General features: G+C 40.2%; 1 protein-coding gene across 3 annotated transcripts in view; it reads left to right on the top strand.

Moving 5' to 3' along the window:
- GABRA3 (gamma-aminobutyric acid type A receptor subunit alpha3) overlaps positions 1–20,230 on the top strand; it is a 231,952-nt gene that overhangs the window by 196,880 nt on the left and 14,842 nt on the right. The gene's annotated exons all lie outside the window — the stretch shown is intronic.

Below are 20,230 nucleotides of genomic sequence, written 5' to 3' on the forward strand. Positions count from 1 at the left end.
GAGTGGACTTTAATTTCAACCCAGCCCCTCACTTTCCAGTATGTTCCCATTACAATCAAACCAAAGTGATCATCATTCCTTCTGTGTCTGCTTAATTTTTTACTCTCTCTGGAGCATTCTTTTTTTTTTTCCTGCCTGGTGAAGACCTATTCATTCTTCATGACCCAGAGGAAATACGATTTTCTTCACAGAGCCTTTTCAGAACAGCAAGATAACTTTAGCTTTTCTTGGGGTTGGGTGGCGTAGGGAGATTGCTCTTGATATTAAAAGCATATTTGTGTTAGTGTTATTGGCCTCTGCCCTAGACTAATCTTCTTGAGGGCAGAGGCTTGTCTGCACCATCTTTGTAACTAGCCAGCATTCTTTCACAGCATCTGACTCAGTAAAAACTGAACAAATGTTAATTGGATCGGTGGACAGATAAGAAGAAAGAAAAAAAAGAGAGAAAAAATAAACCACTGGAATTTGGTAGGAATAAAACAATAGTACAGTGAAATCAAGATTTTTGTCCTTGGCTAATTTAAGAGTCAGATCTCTAGATCTAAATGAAGACTATCCAAAGACACTAAAATAACCTGGTAGATGTGGTCACAGAACCATTCCAGTACTCTTTGAAGAATCATGGAGCAGAGAAAAGATAATGAAGCGTATTTTTTTCAAACTGGAAGAAAATATATATATTCCATAGAATACAGATTGGTGAGTTGACAAAATTTTAAAATAGATTTTAACTATTTAGATAGAATTGATGAACTCCTTACTATAAATTATGAGAAATAAGCATGTTTCTATTTCTTCCATCTATTCTAATATAGGGATTTTTTGGTTAATTTTATTATCATACTTAGTCTAGTTGTTACCTTTTTATCCTTAAAATATTTATCTATGTAATACTTGATTTATCAGCTATGGACAGGGTCTATTGACCCCTCATTCACTATACGATATAAAAATTAGCATACCAGTACTTATCCTAGCTTTTACTTCGTCTCTCTGCCAGTCCCCAACATCTACCAAATTTGATTTATTTTACTACCATTTCTGAATTGACGATTTTATATAGCTTATATGCTATTAGGCAGACATAATTCTTATAGTTGATTAGTCATAATTTAATACATTTAATACATTTAAATGAATTATCTTCTCAAAATAGTCCTTTTATTCATTTTTTCATTCATTGCTTAGTTAACTTAGGCTATCCTCAGAAGTTTCTTTAAGAAGGGCTCATGGGAACCATATTTCCTGCTATCTTCCATGTGTAAAACTGTCAATTATGTGCATACTTGAATTATAGTTAGGCTGTTTTACAATTCATAAGTCACATTTTCTTTCTCTGACGTCCATGTAGATATTGAATGTTGTTATGAAGAAATTTAAAGTCAACCTGAGAATATTGTACATAATAGAGGACTTGATTTTATGGCCTAGCCAATATGCATGTTTCTTTTATTTACAAATTCTAGTTATTTGACAATGATATATATTGATCCATCCGTATGAAGTTTTCCCAGGACAGCATATTAACCTTTAAGCCTATAGATTTACAGTTATCTTTGTTACAGGAAAGCTTTCCTAAAACATATCTTTGTTCTATTCTCTTCCTAGAAGCACAAATTATATATATAATTGAAATTTGTCTTTCATATCTACCATTTTCCCTAATAACTTTTAAGTGTTATTTTCTGTTTTCCCTAATAAATTTTAACTATTATTTTCCATTTCATTTTGCTCATTTCTCTCAAGCCTATCTTCCATATCTCTATTTTTCACCACTATTTCACCTTTATTTGTGTGGTAATATTTTTATTTTTTTACATTCAATATTATTTTATATTAGCTTCAGGTGTACAGCACAGCAGTTAGGCAATTATATATGTTACAAAGTGTTCTCCCTATATTTCCAGGACCCACGTGGCACCATACATAGTTATTACGATATTGTTGACTATATTCCCTATGTTGTACTTTACATCTCTATGACTATTCTTAATCTACCAATGTGTATGTCTCAATCCCTTCAAATTTTTCACCCAATCTCCCAACACCTCTCCCATCTGGTAACCCTCCGTCTGCTCTTCATTCTCTCTGTGTGAGTCTGTTTATGTTTTGTTTGTTCATTTATTTTATTATTTAGATTCCAAAAATAAGTGAAATCATAATGTATTTTTCTTTCTCTGAATGACTTATCTCACTAAGCATTGCACCCTCTAGGTCCATCCATGCTGTCACAAATGGTAAGATTCCATACTTTTTTATGGCCAAATGATATTCCATTGTATATATATGTACCTCCATTCTTTATCCATTCTTCTATTAATGAGCACTTGGGTTGCTTCCATATCCTGGCACTTATTAATAATGCTGCAATGAACATAGAGTTGCATATATTCTTTCCAATTAATATTTTAGGTTTCTTTGTATAGATCCATAGAAGTGAAATTTCTGGGTCATAGGAAATTCAATTTTTGAATTTTAAAAGAAATTCTATACTGTTTTCCACAGTGGCAGCACCAATCTGCATTTCCACCAACAGTACACAAAGGTTCCCTTTCCTCCACATCTTCACCAACACTTATCATTTGTGCATTTATTGATAATAGCCATTCTGACAGGTAACTTGCATTTCTCTAACAATTGGTGACATTGAGCATCTTTTCATATGTCTTGTTAGCCAGCTGTAGGTCCTCTTTGGAGAAGTGTCTATTCAAGAGCTCTGCTCATTGTATAATTGGGTTGTTTGTGTTTTTGGTGTTGTGTTGTATGAGTTTCTTATAAATTTTGGATATTAACCCTTTATCAGAGATCTCATTGGCGAATGTGTTCTCGCATTCAGCGGGTTGTCGTTTCATTTTGTTTCCTTTGCTGTACCAAAACTTTTTAGTTTGATGTAGTCTCATTTGTTTATTTTTCTTTTGTTTCCCTTCCCTGTGAAAATATATCAGAAAAAAAGATTGCTAAGAGAAATATCAGATATTTTACTGCCTTTGTTTTTTTTTCTAGGAATGTTATGGTTTTGAGTCTTACATTTAAATCTTTAATGCAGTTTGAGTTTATTTTTGTATATGATGAAGAAGGTGTTCTAGTTTCATTTTTGCATGGAAAATTTTCCCAGCACCATTTATTAAATAGACTCTCTTTGCTCCGTTGTACGCTCTTGCCTCCTTTGTCAAATACTAAGTGACCATCCAACTCTTCAACCGTTCAACCATCAGACCAGTAGCTATGATGCGCACTGACCACCAGAGGGCATATGCTCAATGCAGGAGCTGCCAAGCTGCAGTGACTTGGCAGCTGTGGTTCTTGGGTGATGCACCCAGAACCAAAGAGGAAGGAGCCCAATTCCAAGGTGCATCACCCAACAACTGCCCTCTTGCAATCCAGGACCCCTCAGGGGATGTCAGAGAGCCAGTTTCGACCCCATCCACGTAGGCCAGGCCAAGGGACCCCACCTGCCAAAGGGACTTTGCTCACTCCACAGATGCCCTTCAAGCCCTGGCGTTGTCCCAGGTGTGGCCGGCCAGGGAGGGACCGTGGGAGGTTGACCACAGGGCATGTCCATCCTGTCTCACCCAGTCCAGCCCCACTGGCCACCTTGTAATTAATTTCCTTTCAATATGCACAAATCTGTGCACCAGGCCTCTAGTTGATAAAAGTGTGAGTTTATTTATGGGCTCTCAATTCTGCTGCATTGGTCTATATGTCTGTTTTTATGCCAATACTATACTGTGAAATCAGGTAGTGTAATACCTCCAACTTTCTTCTTCATTCTCAACATTGCTGTGGCTACTCAGGGTCTTTGTGGTTCCATATATATTTTTGGACTATTTATTCTTGTTCTGTGAAATAATCCATTGGTATTTTGATAAGAATTGCATTGAATCTTTAGATTTCTCTAGGACATTTTAAGAATGTTAATTCTTCTTACCCATGAGCATGGTATGTGCTTCCATTTAACTGTATTTTCTGCAATTTCTTTCTTCGGTGTCTTGTAATTTTCCAAATACAAGTCTTTTATCTCCTTGGATTAAATTTGTTCCTAGGTATTTTTTTTTTAACACAATTGTAATACAATTGTTCTTGTAGTTTCCATTTCTGATAGTTCATTATTGGTATAAAAAGATGCAACCATTTTCTAAATATTCATTTTGTGTCCTGCTAGTTTACTGAATTCATTTATCAGTTATTGTAGTTTTGTGGTGGAGTCTTTGGGTTCTCTATTTACAATATCGTGTGATCTGCAAATAATGACAGTTTTACTTCCTCCTTTCCAGTTTGGATGCCTTTTATTTCTTCTTGTTGTCTGATCACTGTGGCTAGGACTTCCAGTACTATGTTGAATAAGAGTGGCGAAAGTGGACATCCCTGTCTTACTCATGACCTTAACGGAAATGCTTGTAGTTTTTCCCCATTGAGTATGATGTTAGCTGTGGTTAGTTATATATGGCCTTTATTATGTTGAGGTATGTTTTCTCTGTTCCCACTTTGCTAAGAATTATTATCATAAATGAGTGTGGGATTTTGTCAAATGGTTTCTCTGCATCTATTGATATGATCATATGATTTTTATCCTTCATCTTATTTATGTAGTATATCACATTAATTGATATGTGGATATTGTAACAAACTTGCATGTCAGAAATAAATTCCACTTGGTCATGGTGCATGATCTTTTTAATGTATTGCTGAATTTGGTTTGCTAATAATTCTATATCTCTGTTCATCAGGGGTATTTACCTATAATTTTCACTCTTCATAATGTCTTTATATGGTTTTGGAATTAGGCCTTATAAAATGAGCTTGGGAGTCTTCCCTCCTCTTGACGTTTTTGGAATAGCTTGAAAAGATAGGTGTTAGTTCTTTAAGTGTTTGGTAAAATTTACCTGTGAACCATCTGGTCCAGGATTTTTGTTTGTTGAGAGTTGGGTTTTTTTTGTTTCCCCTTTTTATAGCTTCAATTTCATTAGTTGTAATCAGTTTGTTCAAATTTTGTCCCGTCTTGATTCAGTTTTGGAAGATTGTATGTTTCTAGTAATTTATGCCTTTCTTCCAGACTATCCAAATAGTTGGCATATAGTTGTTCACAACATTTTCTTATAATGCTTTGTATTTCTATGGTGTCAGTTGTTACTTCTCCTCTTTCATTTATAATTTTACTTATTTGGGTCCTTTCCATTTTTTTCTTAATGAGTCTGTTTAAAAATGTATCAATCTTATTTATCTTTTCAAAGGGCCAGTTCTTGATGTCATTGATATTTTGTATTGTTTTTTTAGATATTGTTAAATTTATTTCTGCTTTCGTCTTTATTATTTCCTTTCTTCTACTCACTTTGGGCTTTGTTGTTCTTTTTTTTACTAGAGGCCCGGTGCACAAAATTCATGCAACGGGGGGGGGGTTCCCTCAGCCCAGCCTGCACCCTCTCCAATCTGGGACCCCTCGGGGGATGTCCAACTGCTGATTTAGGCCCAATCCTGGAGATATCCCTCTCACAATCTGGGACCGCTGGCTCCTAACTGCTCACCTGCCTGCCTGCCTGATTACCCCTAACTGCCCCCACTTCCAGCCTGGTTGCATCTCAATTGCCCCCCCCCACTGGCCTGGTCTCTCCCAACTGGACCCCGCTGGCCTAGTCACCCTCAACTGCCACCCCTGCCAGCCTGGTCGCATCCCAACTGCCCCCCTCCCGCTGACCTGGTCTCTCCCAACTGGCCCCCGTTGGCCTGGTCACCCTCAACTGCCACCCCTGCCAGCCTGGTCACCCCTAATTGCCCCCCTGCCTGCCTGGTTGCCCCCAATTGCCCCTCCTGCTAGCCTGGTCGCCCCCAACTGCCCCCCCTGCTGGCCTGGTTACCACTTACTGCTCCCCCTGCCAGCCTGGTTGCCCTCAACTGCCCTCCTGCTGGCCTGGTCTCCCCCAACGGCCTCCCCCCGCCAGCCTGGTTGCCCCACACAGCCTGCTGTTCAGTCGTTTGGTCATCCCTCACTAACCCCCCTGCAGGCCTGGTCGCTCTACGCAGCCTGCTGTTCAGTCATCTAGTTGTCCCTCACTAACCCCCCTGCTGGCCTGATTGCCCCACGCAGCCTGCTGTTCCGTTGTCCATCCAGTTGTTTTGGTCTTGGCGGCCCCTGGCTTTTTATATATTAAGATAATTTAAATTCTTTACTGTTTAAAGTATTACATATGTCTCCTTTTTCCCTCAACGACCTCTCCCTGGCCACTCCCACCCCCTCAGCACATGCCCTTATCCCCCTACTGTCTTTGTCCATTGGTTTTGTTTATATACATGCATACAGGTCCTTTGGTTGATCTCTTAACCCCCCCCCCCACCCTCCCTTGCCTTCCCTCTGAGTTTTGGCAGTCTGTTTGATGCTTCTGTGTCTCTGTATCTATTTTTGTTCATTATATTCCACAAATAAGTGAGATCATGTAATATTTACCTTTCCCCGACTGGCTTATTTCACTTAGCATAATGTTCTCCAGGTCCATCCATGTAATTGCAAATAGTAAGAGTTCTTTCTTTTTTACAGCAGCAAAGTATTTCATTGTATATTCCACAGTTTTTTAATCCATTCATCTGCTCATGGGCACTTAAGCTGTTTCCAAATCCTGTCTATTGTAAATTGTGCTGGTATGAACATAGGGATGCATATATTCTTTCTGATTGGTGTTTCTGATTTCATGGGATATATTCCTAGAAGTTGGGTTACTGGGTCAAATGGTTTATATAAGTTTAAGATATAAGCTGATATCTAGGTATTTTAATTTTTTGAGGAAACTCCATACTGTTTTCCACAGTGGCTTCACCACTCTGCGTTCCTAACAGAAGTGCATGAGGGTCCTTTTTCTCTACATCCTTGCCAGCACTCATCTTTTGTTGATTTGTTTATGATAGTCATTCTGACAGGTTTGAGATGGTACCTCATTGTTTTGACTTGCATCTCTCAGATGATTAGTGACTTTGAGCATGTTTTCATATGTCTCTCGGCCTTCTGTATGTCTGCTTTTGAAAAGTGTCTATTTAGGTCCCTTGCTCTTTTTTGATTGGATTGTTTATCTTCCTTCTGTTAAGTTGTATGACTTCCCTATAAATTTTGGAGATTAAACTCTTATCGGATATAACATTGGCTAATATGTTCTCCCATGCAGTGGGCTCTCTTGTTTTGTTGATGGTTTCTTTTGTTGTGCAGAAGCTTTTTATTTTGATGTAGTCCCAGTTGTTTATTTTCCCCTTAGTTTCCATTGTCCTAGGAGCTGTATGGGTAAATTTATTGCTACAACATATGTCTGATATTTTCCTGCCTATGGATTATTCTAAGATTTCTATGGTTTCCTGTCTTACATTTAAGTCCTTTATCCATTTTGAGTTTATTTTTTGTGTATGGCATAAGTTGGTGGTCTAGTTTCATTTTTTGCATGTATTTGTCCAATTTTCTCAATACCATTTATTGAAGAGACTGTCTTTACTCCATTGTATGGTCTTGCCTCCTTTGTCAAATATTAATTGAGCATAATGGCTTGGGTCAATGTCTGGGTTCTCTGTTCTGTTCCATTGGTCTATTTGTCTGTTCTTGTGCCAGTACCAGGCAATTTTGAGAACAGTGGCTTTGTAATATAATATAGCTTGATATCTGATGTTGTGATCCCTCCAACTCTGTTCTTCTTTCTCAGGATCGCTGCAGCTATTCGGGGTCTTTTTTATTCCAAATGAATTTTTGGAGAGTTTGTTCTAGGTCTGTGAAATATGCCATTGGTATTTGAATGGGGATTTCATTGAATCTATAGATGTGGTCAAAAAAGCCCACCACCAGGTGTGTTGCTTCTGGAGTTTCTTAAGAGGGACTCTGGTGCAGGTCAATATCAGATGCTGCCTGTGACTGTCCCTATGCTACCTGTTTGGAGCTACAACGTGATCCAAAGTTTATAGTTGCCTCTGTGGGACTTGGGTAATGATGGGAGGGGCCAAGGTGAAACCAAGGTAGGCTACCACCCGCACCACGCCTAGTAGCAGGTCAGCAAAAGGCCTGAGTCACCTGGAGATACCCTCCACCTACCTCTTCCTGTCAGCTGCCTTTTAGGCTCAGTCACTGAAAGCCTCTGGTGGTATTCGAGTTGGATGAGGTAGGTTCTTACTGCGTGGTGTTCCCCAGATTCAAACTTGGTGCCAGTGCTGGGTCTGAAGCCACTCAGCAAAAGTGCCAGGGTACACCAAGGTCATCTCCCACCACCAGGTGTCTGCAGATTTTGGTCATGAGGTGGAGTCTCTGGGAGTTGTCTGGGGAAGGCCAGCAGAGTTTGTCAGGCCCAGATAACCAAGACTTGGTCATGTGAAGGGAGAGCTGTGTACAGGTCAAGCATGAAAGGAAAAAATTGCCCCAACCCTAGAACCACACAATTCAGTCTGTCCCAGATTCTTCCTGGACCTCCTGGAGAACTGGAGTTTGGCAGGATGTGGCTGTAAGTAGTCATGATTGTGGGGCTAGTGATTATCCAGTGGTGGGGGGTGGTACTTGTCAGGTTCACAGGAAGGTATGGGGAATGGCCCTTGCCGCAGAGCCACATAATTTAGTCTGTGTCATCCCCTGGGTCTCCCCATACTTCTATACCCTGGGCCCAAGCAGCTGACTCTTTCACAGGGTGAGAGCTTGCAGGTGAATGACAGTGTCATCAGGGTGGGGCTATTGCAATCTCCCATGCTGATGCCATATGAAGGGGAGTACTCAACCCAACCCAAGAAAGATTGCCTCTGTGAGAGGTATGGGAGAGGGACTCAGCACAGAGGCCCTAGTAGCTATCCCTTTAGCCTTCTCTCCAGAGCCACATAACTCAGTCTCTCCTCACAGGACTCTAGTCTATTCAGAACCACTCTCCCTCTGCTGGAACCTAGAGTAAGTGGCTGTGACTGAGATTTAGTGTGCTAAACCTTTAAAAGGGCATCTGAGTTTTTAGCAGACTCCTGTCTCACCCTGGGGGGGGGGGGGGCAGAATTTCTACTGAATTTCATGGCCAGATATTGTATGGGATTTTCTTCCTGGCTCTGGTGCTCTGGGCTGGGGAGCTCTGCTTGGGGTTGAGGGCCCATGCTCCTTAAGGGAAACATTTGTAGCTGTGATATTTCTCCCGATTCTTAGATGCCTCATGTGGATGCAGGGCCAGTCCATTTTGTGTCTCCACTATTCCTATCAATCTTGACATGGCTTCATTTATAAATGCTAAGTTATAAAACTTATGTTCAGCTAGTCTTCAGTTAGTTATTCAAGTTGATTGTTCTATATTTTAGTTGTAATTCCAGTTTGGTCTGGGAAGAAGGGAGTGCAACTTCTACTTACTCTGCAACTATCTTGGATTCTTGACACTATTATTTTTTCCCTGTGTTAATTTTATGATTCCTATTGACTTATTTTTTATGTTTTATGTTTGTACTAGAAGCCTCATGCATGAAATTCGTGCAAGGGGCTCAGCCCTTGCAGCTGCTGCAGCTGCCTCAGCCCTCGCAGCCTCAGCTTAGTCCAGAAGGTCGTCTGGAAGGACATTCAGCTGTCCAGTCTAATTAGCATATTATGCTATTATTATTATAGATTATATCTGGTTCCACAATCCTTTATTGGTCCTCTTTCCTCCTTTTTGCAACATATTTTGCATCAATAATCATATTGGTTTGCTTTCAATTACTTGAAACTTGATTAGAGGAATTCTTTACCATGTGTGAAAGTATCTTTTTGGAGAGGGACTGAGTGAGCAGAATAGTAGTAAATAGTTGAGAGTGAATACTTGCGAGTAACTTGAGCACCATCTGTTGTCTATATAAATTCTTATGAGTATTCCTCATTGTAGTTTTGATTCTGCTTGTAACTAGCAAAAAGTTTCCCTTGCTTAAAGGAAATCCCTCTATGTATGGAAGCAGTGGTGTGTGTTTGTGAGTGTGTAATATTATATCTTTTAACTTTTTTCAGTCTCTATCTTCTCTGCCATTGTTTGGTGGTCAAACTGTGTTTCATGATGTTCTCATTAACAAGCCTGTTTTTACTACCAGTCTGATAACTTGTTTGTTTTAAAACGAGTCATTTATTTTTGCTCACTCCACTCATGCCACCAGCATTCTAGGACTCTAGTATTGGCTTGAAACACAACACAGCAGTCATCCTCAGTGTCTTCTTCACTCAGATACAATTTTTACTACATTTGAGAACCTTTACTTTTTGGAATTAGGCTTAAAAATGCTTCCATGTTTCATCAAAGATGGAGTTTTAGTTTATATCTCTCATTTTCCTTATAGTTTTTGGTTGGTTCTAGGGAAGAGAAGAAAGCAAAGCTGTCTTTACTCTGACATAGTAAACTCATAGGTCCCTAGAATATTCTATTAAACAGATGTTTTAAGATAAATTAGTACTAATAACTGATATCTAGTCTCAGTTCATTAAGAAGAAATTTTGCCAAACTAACATTATGAAAAATTTGCTAGACTGGTGGACCAGGAAATATCAGAGACTTTACCAGGACATCTGACTAACTTTTTAAATGATGTCTTCATGAAGAAGTACAGTGGAAAAATATTACAATTAGGCTGAAGGGGTTGGTTGACCAATTGAAATCAAATGGATTTGACTAATGAGTGGACATCAACCTAAATTGGACATCCCTGTGATGATCCACAGGGCTTTATCTTTGACCCCTTGCTCTCAAATATTGTCATCAATGACACAAATGAGTACATATAAGATACCAGATTCATATTTGTAAGCTGGTATTAGTGAATGTTGGTTAGAGTGCACTGTCTTCTGAATTATGAATCAAAAAAGGATTTCTAAAGTTTGAGAGAACAAGCTCAAATCAAAAGCTTAACATTTGCGAAATCAAACAAATTTTCACACATGGATACAGAAATAGTTCTGGAATAGAAATAATTAACAACAACTATACATTATAAATAAGATGCTGGGATATAAGGAAAGCAAATTTAATGTAAGCCCTCATTTGATTTGAACTTGAGTCAAGAATTATCTAGAACAAGTAAGATGATAAGCCCTTTTTATTCTGAGCCATGTTTAAAGTACACTGTTCCAGTTTGGTTGTTACTACAATGGAGGAGTGACTAATACCTCAAGAGGATAATGGCTAATGTCAGATATCTGAACAGCTGTCATGGATGTCTTGTGAAAAATATGGTAACTTGTATTTTCGTGGCCAGGAAGAAGTACAGGAGTGGTTTGAAGGCAGAGAGAGAACTAGAATACGTATTAAGAGACTCTAGATGTCAGAAATGATGACCATTTCTAAAATTCCAAGAAAAGCTAAAAATGAAAAAAAAAAAAAAACTTTTGCAAAAATGGTGATCTCAGTGTTTCTTTTAGTTCCTCACCATGGTCAATCAGAGAATGCATACAAATGGATCTCTAATGTGAGTGTGCTATACTTTGTCTACACTGGTACAATGTAAAGAAACTAATAGTTAGAACCAATGACACATAGAAAAAAATGAAATTCATTAAAAGTAAAAACTTTAGAGGAGAACCAAGATGGTGGCATAAGGTATAGACCTGTGCGTGCTGCCTCCCACAACAACATTGAAACTACCAATGATAAGACAAATAGCTATCATTCAGAACCATGGGAAAGCTGGCCCAGTGGAAGTTCTACAACTGGAAGGAAAGAAAGAAGAACATTGAGACTGAGTAGGATGTGCAGAGGCGCCAAGAGCAGAGGTACAGAGTTGCGTGCCAGGTGGGCTGCAACTGGATGTGCGGTTTTTTTCAATTGGAAGGGGTTAAAAACTCTCGAATCCACTGAGCTTGTTTGGGGCGGGATCCTGAGGTCCCAGACCCCTAAGGGGAGAGGCAGGACGGCCTTGCAGCGGGTCGGAGAGCGAGGGTGGCTCTCTCGCGGAGCTGCTCACCGGCCCTCAGGGACACAGAGACTAGAATCGCGGAGAGGCGAGGAGTCACAGAGATGCCACTGCTGTTTGCTCTGCCCTGGTGATTCCTTGAGACCCCGCCCTACTCAATTTACATCCCCGCCCAAGCTGTGCCAGTGGCACAAAAGGAACCACCTGCATTTTTGCAGCTTAACCCAACAAACTGCAGATTTCAACTCCTTGCATACATAAGGGACACACTCAAGAAGCAGAATCAGGTTTAGAGGAAGCCGGAGCCGGACCCGGCTGGGCTGGCGACATGGAACCGCTGTACCAGCAAACGCACAAGCAGGTCCACCAGATCCAGTCTCACATGGGACACCGGGAGACGGCAGACAAGCAGTCTGTGCACTTAGTAGAAAATGAAATCCAAGCAAGCATACCTGATATTCAGCCAGCAAGAACGCCTGGAGATTTTGTCCAGCAAGGAACCACCCAACAAAAGACAGAATGCCAAACTTCGTATTGACCAGTTAAAGTATGATGTCCAGCTCTCAGAAACTTCCAGCATTAGCGATATGCAAGGGAGCATCAGGAGAGACAGCGAGAGGAGCTTCTGACTCCCACCTTCACCCCCAATGTGGGATGCGGCCCCCCCTGTGAGGCTGCAATGGGCCCTTCGAGGCTGTGACGGCCCCCGTGAGGCTGAGATGGCCCCCGTGAGGCTGTGACGGCCCCTGCAAAGCCGGCGGAACCGCGCGAGCTGCCCAGATGGCTTCACTGACAGCCCGCAAACCAGCGCGCAGCCCCAAGGACAACTATCACCCAAAGGGCAAGAGGGGCAAGAGCAGCTGTAATGTTGTTTTCTCCTCACTTTTGGTAGTGAAATCCTCATTTTAAACATAAGAAGACACATTATTTTTAAAAGCCGTTACATGTCTCTGTACCCTTTCTGAGTACAGTGTGAACAAGTCGTGAGAGACCTTTCCGAACACAGGGACACATCGCGGATGGAAATAGCTACATTTTCCATGTGTATGACCTTTGATCCAGCAACAAAAAGTGTACACCTATGGATGAGGACAGTGGGGGTGGGGTAAGGGCAGAGGGTGGGGTGGGAACTGGGTGGAGGGGAGCTATGGGGAGGGGGAAAGGGGAACAACTGTAATAACCTGAACAATAAAGATTTAATTTTTTTTGATTAGTTAAATCTTTATTGTTCAGATTATTACATTTGTTCCTCTTTTTTCCCTTCATAATTCCCCTCCACCCAGTTCCCACCCCACCCACCTCCCTCACTTCCAACCCACTGTCCTCATCCATAGGTGCACGAGTTTTGTCCAGTCTCTTCCCGCATCTCCCTCACCTTTTTCCCCCCCAAGAATAGTCAGTCCACTCCCTTTCTATGCCCCTGATTCTATTATAATCACCAGTTCATTCTGTTCATCAGATTATTCACTTGATTTTCAGATTCGCTTGTTGATAGATGTGTATTTGTTGTTCATAATTTGTATCTTTACCTTTTTCTTCTTCTTCCTCTTCTTAAAGGATACTTTTCAACATTTCTTATAATCCTGGTTTGGTGGTGATGAACTCCTTTAGCTTTTTCTTCTCTGTGAAGCTCTTTATCTGACCTTCAATTCTGAATGATAGCTTTGCTGAATAAAGTAATCTTGGTTGTAGGTTCTTGGCATTCATCACTTTGAATATTTCTTGCCACTCCCTTCTGGCCTGCATAGTTTCTGTTGAGAAATCAGCTAACAGTCATATGGGTACTCCCTTGTAGGTAACTGACTTTTTTTCTCTTGCTGCTTTTAAGATTCTCTCTTTGTCTTTTGCTCTTGGCATTTAATTATAATGTGTCTTGGTGTGGTCCTCTTTGGATTCCTTTTGTTTGGGTTTCTCTTCACTTCCTGGGCTTGTAAGTCTCTTTCTTTCACCAGGTAGGGGAAGTTTTCTGTCATCATTTCTTCAAATAGGTTTTCAATATCTTGCTCTCCCTCTCTTCTGGCACCCCTATAATTCAGATGTTGGTACGCTTGGAGCTGTCCCAGAGGCTCCTTACACTATCTTCGTATTTTCGGATTCTTTTTTCATTTTGCTTTTCCGGTTGGGTGTTTTTTGCTTCTTCGTATTTCAAATAGTTGACTTGATTCTTGCAATCCTCTAGTCTGCTCTTGGGAGTCTGTATAATATTCTTTATTTCAGTCAGTGTATGCTTAATTTCTAGTTGGTCCTTTATCACAACCTTGAGGGTCTCATTAGATTTCTTGTAGGTCTCATTAAGTTTATCAGCAGTTTCTAGAAAATTCTTGAAAAACCTTAAAAGTGTGGTTTTGAACTCTATATCCAGTAGTTTGCTTTCCTCCATTTCTGTCATTTGTGTCCTTTTTCTTTGTCTACACATTTTTTATGCTTCCCTGTGTTGATAAAGTGGTTTTCTGTGCTAAGTGTCCACTTAGGCCCAGTGGTTCAGCCTCCCCAATTACCTGAGGAGGACACTCTTGGTGCACCCTTTTGTGGGCTGTGTGCACAGTCTTGTTGTAGTTAAGCCTTGATTGTTGTAGGTATCACTGGATGGAATTGACCTCCAGGCCAATTGGCTGTGAGAATCAGCTGTGTCTGCAGTGGGAGAACTTCTGTGCTGGAGACACCACTCTGGGGCAAGACTTGCTTCAATGGGGCTTTGATGCTCACTGAGTCTGCCCTCTGAGTGTGTCCTTTATGGTTCCACGGAGCTGCAAACTGGATGGTCCCACTCTGACCTCTGGGTACATTGGCTCCTGGAACTCTAGGGAGGTGCTAATCTAGCCTCTGCCTTAGGCTATCCAGAAAAAGCCTCCCTGCAGGGCTTGGGCAGGGCGGGTCCCATGGGATCAACAGGGCGGGGCTAACAGTTATGGCTGCTCCCAGAGGCTCCACTTCTCAATGTCCCGGTAATCACTGCATGCCCCCCGAGAGAAAGCTGCCCTCGAGTTCCGACCGATGCCAGACAGTCCCGCTTCTCCCATAGGAGTCTGGGTCCCCAGAGACTTGCCCGGAACTGGAGCTCAGAGCCTGAGACTCCCTCCCAGTTGTAAAAGACAAACTTGCCCTCAGCCGCCAGCCCACTCCGTGTGCGCCTCTGTACCTTAGTATTTTACTTCCGCACTGTGCCTCCTCTGAGTCTCAGTATGCTTTTCTCTTTCCTTCTAGTTGTAGAATTTCCACTCAGCCAGCCTTCCTGTGGTTCTGGGTGATGTCCGTTCCATCTTTTAGTTATATTTTTGAAGTGGTTGTTCAAGGCAGCAAAGTCCGGTGTTTACCTATGCTGCCATCTTGGTTTCTCTCAAGATTTATTTTTAAAAAAGTAAAAACTTTACAATTTATTTTTGTGTTTAATCTTTATTGTTCAAAGTATTACATATGTCATGTCCCATTCTCCCCAATTGTCCTCTTCATTCCAGCCCCCACACCCCACCCCAGGCCTTCACCACTCTATTATCTGTGTCCTGGGTTATGTATATATGCATACAAGTGCTTTGGTTGATCTCTTCCCACCCACGCACCCTCCTCTGCCTTCCCTCTGAGATTCAACATTCTGTTCCATGCTTTTATGTCTCTTGATCTATTTTGTTCATCAGTTTATTTTGTTCATTAAATTTCACATATGAGTGAGATCATGTGTTGCTTATCTTTGTCTGGCTTATTTCGCTTAGCATAATACTCTCCAAGTCCATCCATGCTATTGCAAATGGTAAGAGTTATTTTTTACAGCTATGTAATATTCCATTGTGTAAATATACCAGTTTTTTTATTCACTCATCTAGTGATGGGCACTTGGGCTTTTCCATATCTTAGCTATTGTATATCATGCTGCTATGAAAATAGGGGTGCATATATTCTTAGTGATTGGTGTTTCTGATTTCTTAAAATATATTCTCAGAAGTGGGATCACTGGGAGTACCATTTTTAATTTTTGATGACATTCCGTACTATTTTCCACAGTGGCTGCACCACTCTGCATTCCCACCAGCACTGTACTAGTGATCCCTTTTCTCCACATAGTTCCAACACTTGTTGTTTGTTGATCCCCACCCTCAGGGAGTCCCTGCTTGCCCTGCCCACCCTGCCAGGGCTATGTGATCAATGCTGCATAGAAGGAGGCCCTGCTCACACAGCTGGGGCTCTGCGATGGGCCCTCCCAGCTTTGGCGGCTTACCTCGGCCCTCGCAGCCACGGCTTTGTCCAGAAGGACTTCCGGAAGGTCTCCCAGTCTAATTAGCATATTCCCCTTTTTTAGTATAGATAGACAGTCCCATTTGTTTATTTTCTCCTTTGTTTCCTTTGCCCTAGGACAGTGGTGGGCAAACTGCAGCTCGCGAGCCACATGGGCTCTTTGGCCCCTTGAAAGTGTGGCTCTTCCACAAAAATACCACGTGCGGGTGTGCATGTACAATGCGATTGAAACTTCGTGGCCCATGTGGAGAAGTTGGTATTTTGTGGAAGAGCCTCACTCAAGGGGCCAAAGAACCGTATGTGGCTCGCGAGCCGCAGTTTGCCGACCACTGCCCTAGGAGATGTATGGGTAAACATGTTGCTATGAGAGATTTTGCTGCCTATGGTTTCTTGTAAGATTTTTATAGTTTCACAACTTACATTTAAGTCTTTTATCCATTTTAAGTTTATTCTTGTGTATGGTGTAAGTTGGTGGTCTACTTTCCTTTTTTTCCATGTATCTGTCCAATTTTCCCAGAGACTATTATTAAAGAGACTCTCTTTACTCCATTATATGCTCTTGCCTCCTTTGTGAAATATTAATTGTGCTTAATGGCTTGAGTCAATTTCTGGGTTCTGGGTTCTCTGTTCTATGCCATTGATCTATATGCCTGTTCTTGTGCCAGTACCAGGCTTTTTCTGAGTACAGTGGCTTTGTACTAAAATTCATATCTGGTATTCTGATTCTGCCATCTTTGTCCTTTCTCAAGATTGCTGTGGCTCTTCGGGGTCTTTTTTGGTTCAATATAAATATTTGGAGTATTTGTTCTAGATCTGTGCAATATACTGTTGGTATTTTAATATGGATTGCATTGCATCTATAGACTGCTTTGGGTAATGTGGACATTTTAATGATGCTGATTCTACCAATCCATGAACATGGTATATTCTTCCATTTGTATATATCTTCCTCTCTCTCTTTTTTCAACATCCTGTAATTTTCCAAGTATAGGTCTTTTACCTCCTTGGGTATGTTTATTCCTAAGTATCTTAATTTTTTTGTTGCAGTGGTAAAGGGGATTGCTTTCTTAGTTTCAATTTCCAAGAGTTCATTACTGTTGTATAAAAAGGCCATAGATTTCTGGGTGTTAATTTTGTAGCCTGCTACGTTGTGAATTCATTTGTTAAATCTAGCAGTTTTTTGAAGGAGTCTTTAGGGTTTTCTTTGTAAAATATCATGTCATCTATGAATAATGACAGGTTTACTTCCTCCTTTCCAATTTGGATGACTTTTATTTTTGCTTCTTGTCTGATCACTATGGCTAGGACTTCCAGTACTACTAGAGGCTCAGTGCACAAAAATTTATGCACTCGGGGGCTCCCTCAGCCTGGCCTGTGCCCTCTCGCAGTCTAGGACCCCTTGGGGGATGTCCACCTGCTGGCTTAAGCCCGTTCCCCGGGGGATTTGGCCTAAGCTGGCAGTCAGACATCCCTCTGGCAGCCAGGCAGTCCTCAGGGGATGTCCACTTGCCAGCGGGGAGCAGGCCTAAGCTGCAGTCGGACATCCTTAGTGCTGCTGAGGAGGTGGGAGAGGCTCCTGCCACCACCGCTGTGCTGGCAGCCATCAGCCTGGCTTGTGGCTGAGCAGAGCTCCCCCTGTGGGAGCACACTGACCACCAGGGGACAGCTCCTGCATTGAGCGTCTGCCCCCTGGTGGTCAGTGTGTGTCATAGTGACCAGTCATTTCCAGTCGTTCTGCTGTTAGGGTCAATTTGCATATTACCCTTTTATTATATAGGATATTAAACAAGAGTGGTGAAAGTGGGCAACCCTGTCTTTTTCCTGTTCTTGGGGGAAATGGTTTTAGTTTTTGCCTATTGAGTATGATATTGGCTATAGGTTTGTCATATATGGCTTTTATTATATTGAGGTATAACCCCTCTATTCCCACTTTGCTGACAGTTTTTAATTAAAAAAATTGTGTTGGATTTTGTCGAATGATTTTTTCTGTATCAATTGATATGACCATGTGATTTTTGTCTTGCAATCAGGTTATGTTATATATCACATTTATTGATTTGTGAATATTTACTAGCCTTTCACCCCTGGACTAAATCCCATTTGGTCTGGTGTATGATATTTTTAATGTTTTGCTGGATTCAATTTGCTAATATTTTGTTGAAAATTTTAGTATCTATGTTCATCAGGAATATTGGACTACAATTCATTTTCTTTGTAGTGTCCTTATCTGGTTTTGGAATTAGGGTAATGCTGGCCTCATTGAGAGAGCTTGGAAGTGTTCCTTCCTCTTGAACTTTTTGGAATAGTTTGAGGAGGATACATGCTATTTCTTCTTTGAATGTTTGGTTAAACTCCCATGTGAAGCCATTTGGACCAGAGCTTTTGTTTGATGGAAGTTTTTTAAATTATTATTATTACTGCTTCAATTTCATCAGTAATTATCAGCCTACTCATGTCTTCTGATTCTTCCTGATTGAGTTTTGGAAGATTGCATTTTTTCCAGAAATATTTCCATTTCATTCAGATTATCCAGTTTCCTGGAATATAGTCATTCATGGTGTTTTGGGTTTTTTTTGTTTGTTTTTTTTTTGTTTTTTTTTTTTACAATCCTTTGTATTTCTGTGGGGTCAATTGATATTTTGTTTCTGATTTTGTTTATTTGGGTCCTCTTTGTTTTTTGTTTTTTTTTGTTTTTTTTTGTTTTTTTTTGATGAGTCTGGTTAAAGGTTCACCAATCTCGTTTATCTTTTCAAAGAACTAACTATTGGTTTCATTGATCTTTTGTATTATTTTTAGTCTCTATGTTATTTATTTCTGCTCTTTAATATGTCCTTCCTTCTATTTACTCTGGGTTTTTCTTGTTGTTCTCCTTCTAATTTTTTAAGTTGTAGACTTAGATAACTTACTAACAGTTTTTCTTGTTTTTTTGAGCTAGGCCTGTAGTGCTATGAACTTCTCTCTCAGGACTGCTTTCACTGAGTCACATAGATTTGGGGTTGTTGTATGTGCATTTTCATTTGTTTCCAGGATTTTTAAAAATCTCTTCTTTGATCTCTTTGGTAACTCATTCATTGTTTAATAACATGCTCTTTAGCCTCCAAGTGTTTGAATGATTTGGAGTGTTTTTTATTGTAGTTGATTTCTAATTTCATGCCATTGTGATCTGTCTGAGAACATGCTTGATATGATTTCAATCTTCTTGAAGTTGCAGAGACTTAGTTTGTGTCCTAACATGTAGATTGTCTTTGAAAATGTCCCAAGTGCACTTGAGAAGAATGTATATTCTGTGGCCTTGGCATTCAATTTTGTGAAAATGTCAATTAATTCCAAATGATTTTCCTTTGGCTTATTTTGACACCATGTGTGTCTTCCTGGGTGTCTTGCTATTAGCATTACAAATGAAAAATAATTTTCAAAGTAAAAAATTGAAAGCAATTGAGGCTTGATGTAATTTTCTTACAGGATGTTTTCTTACAGGGGATTATTCTACTACCCTCCCCCCTTTTGATTTAAATAATATTAAGAGACTTTTGGAAATCTTACAATGCACTCTTGATAACTTTTAATTTTTTTGCACAGAAATATGACTGCTTTGGATTCATTGCATGTTAAGCAGTTTTTACTCTGAGATGAATTGTCAGTAAAAAAATTAATGCTTTAAGAACAGGTTCCTGTTTAGTACATTTAAATTCCTATAAATATTTATTTCAACTTGCCAATTTAAATTAATTTGAAATAAAGCTTATTTTTTTTACTTTACTTGTCCTTGGCAGTGGACAGTAAATGACATTACTTAAATTTCTGCTATTAGTCTTTGAGTAACTTTACATTAGCTATGTTTAGGGAGGCAAAATTACAAGTTACTTACTTTTCTTTTTGAGGCCTAATATATTGATGTTTAATTACAGTTTTCCAGACATTCGAAGGAAACCTCTATTTCCTTCCAGAGTAATTTTTAGGTAACACTTAGAGAGTTTCTTTTAAAAGACACTTTTCTTTTTTTTTTACAAATGTAACAAACGCGGTTGATTTTTAGATGCTTATCAATACTGCCAGGCCATGTAATCACATTAAATGGCTCTCCTTATAGTCATGGTGACTACTATTAATGATCAGATTTAGTGTCAGAATAATATTTTCAGTTTACCCTGTAAATATTAGT

Source organism: Myotis myotis, unplaced genomic scaffold (genome assembly GCF_014108235.1).
Source record: "Myotis myotis isolate mMyoMyo1 unplaced genomic scaffold, mMyoMyo1.p scaffold_m19_p_4, whole genome shotgun sequence".
Taxonomy (NCBI): Eukaryota; Metazoa; Chordata; class Mammalia; order Chiroptera; family Vespertilionidae; genus Myotis; species Myotis myotis.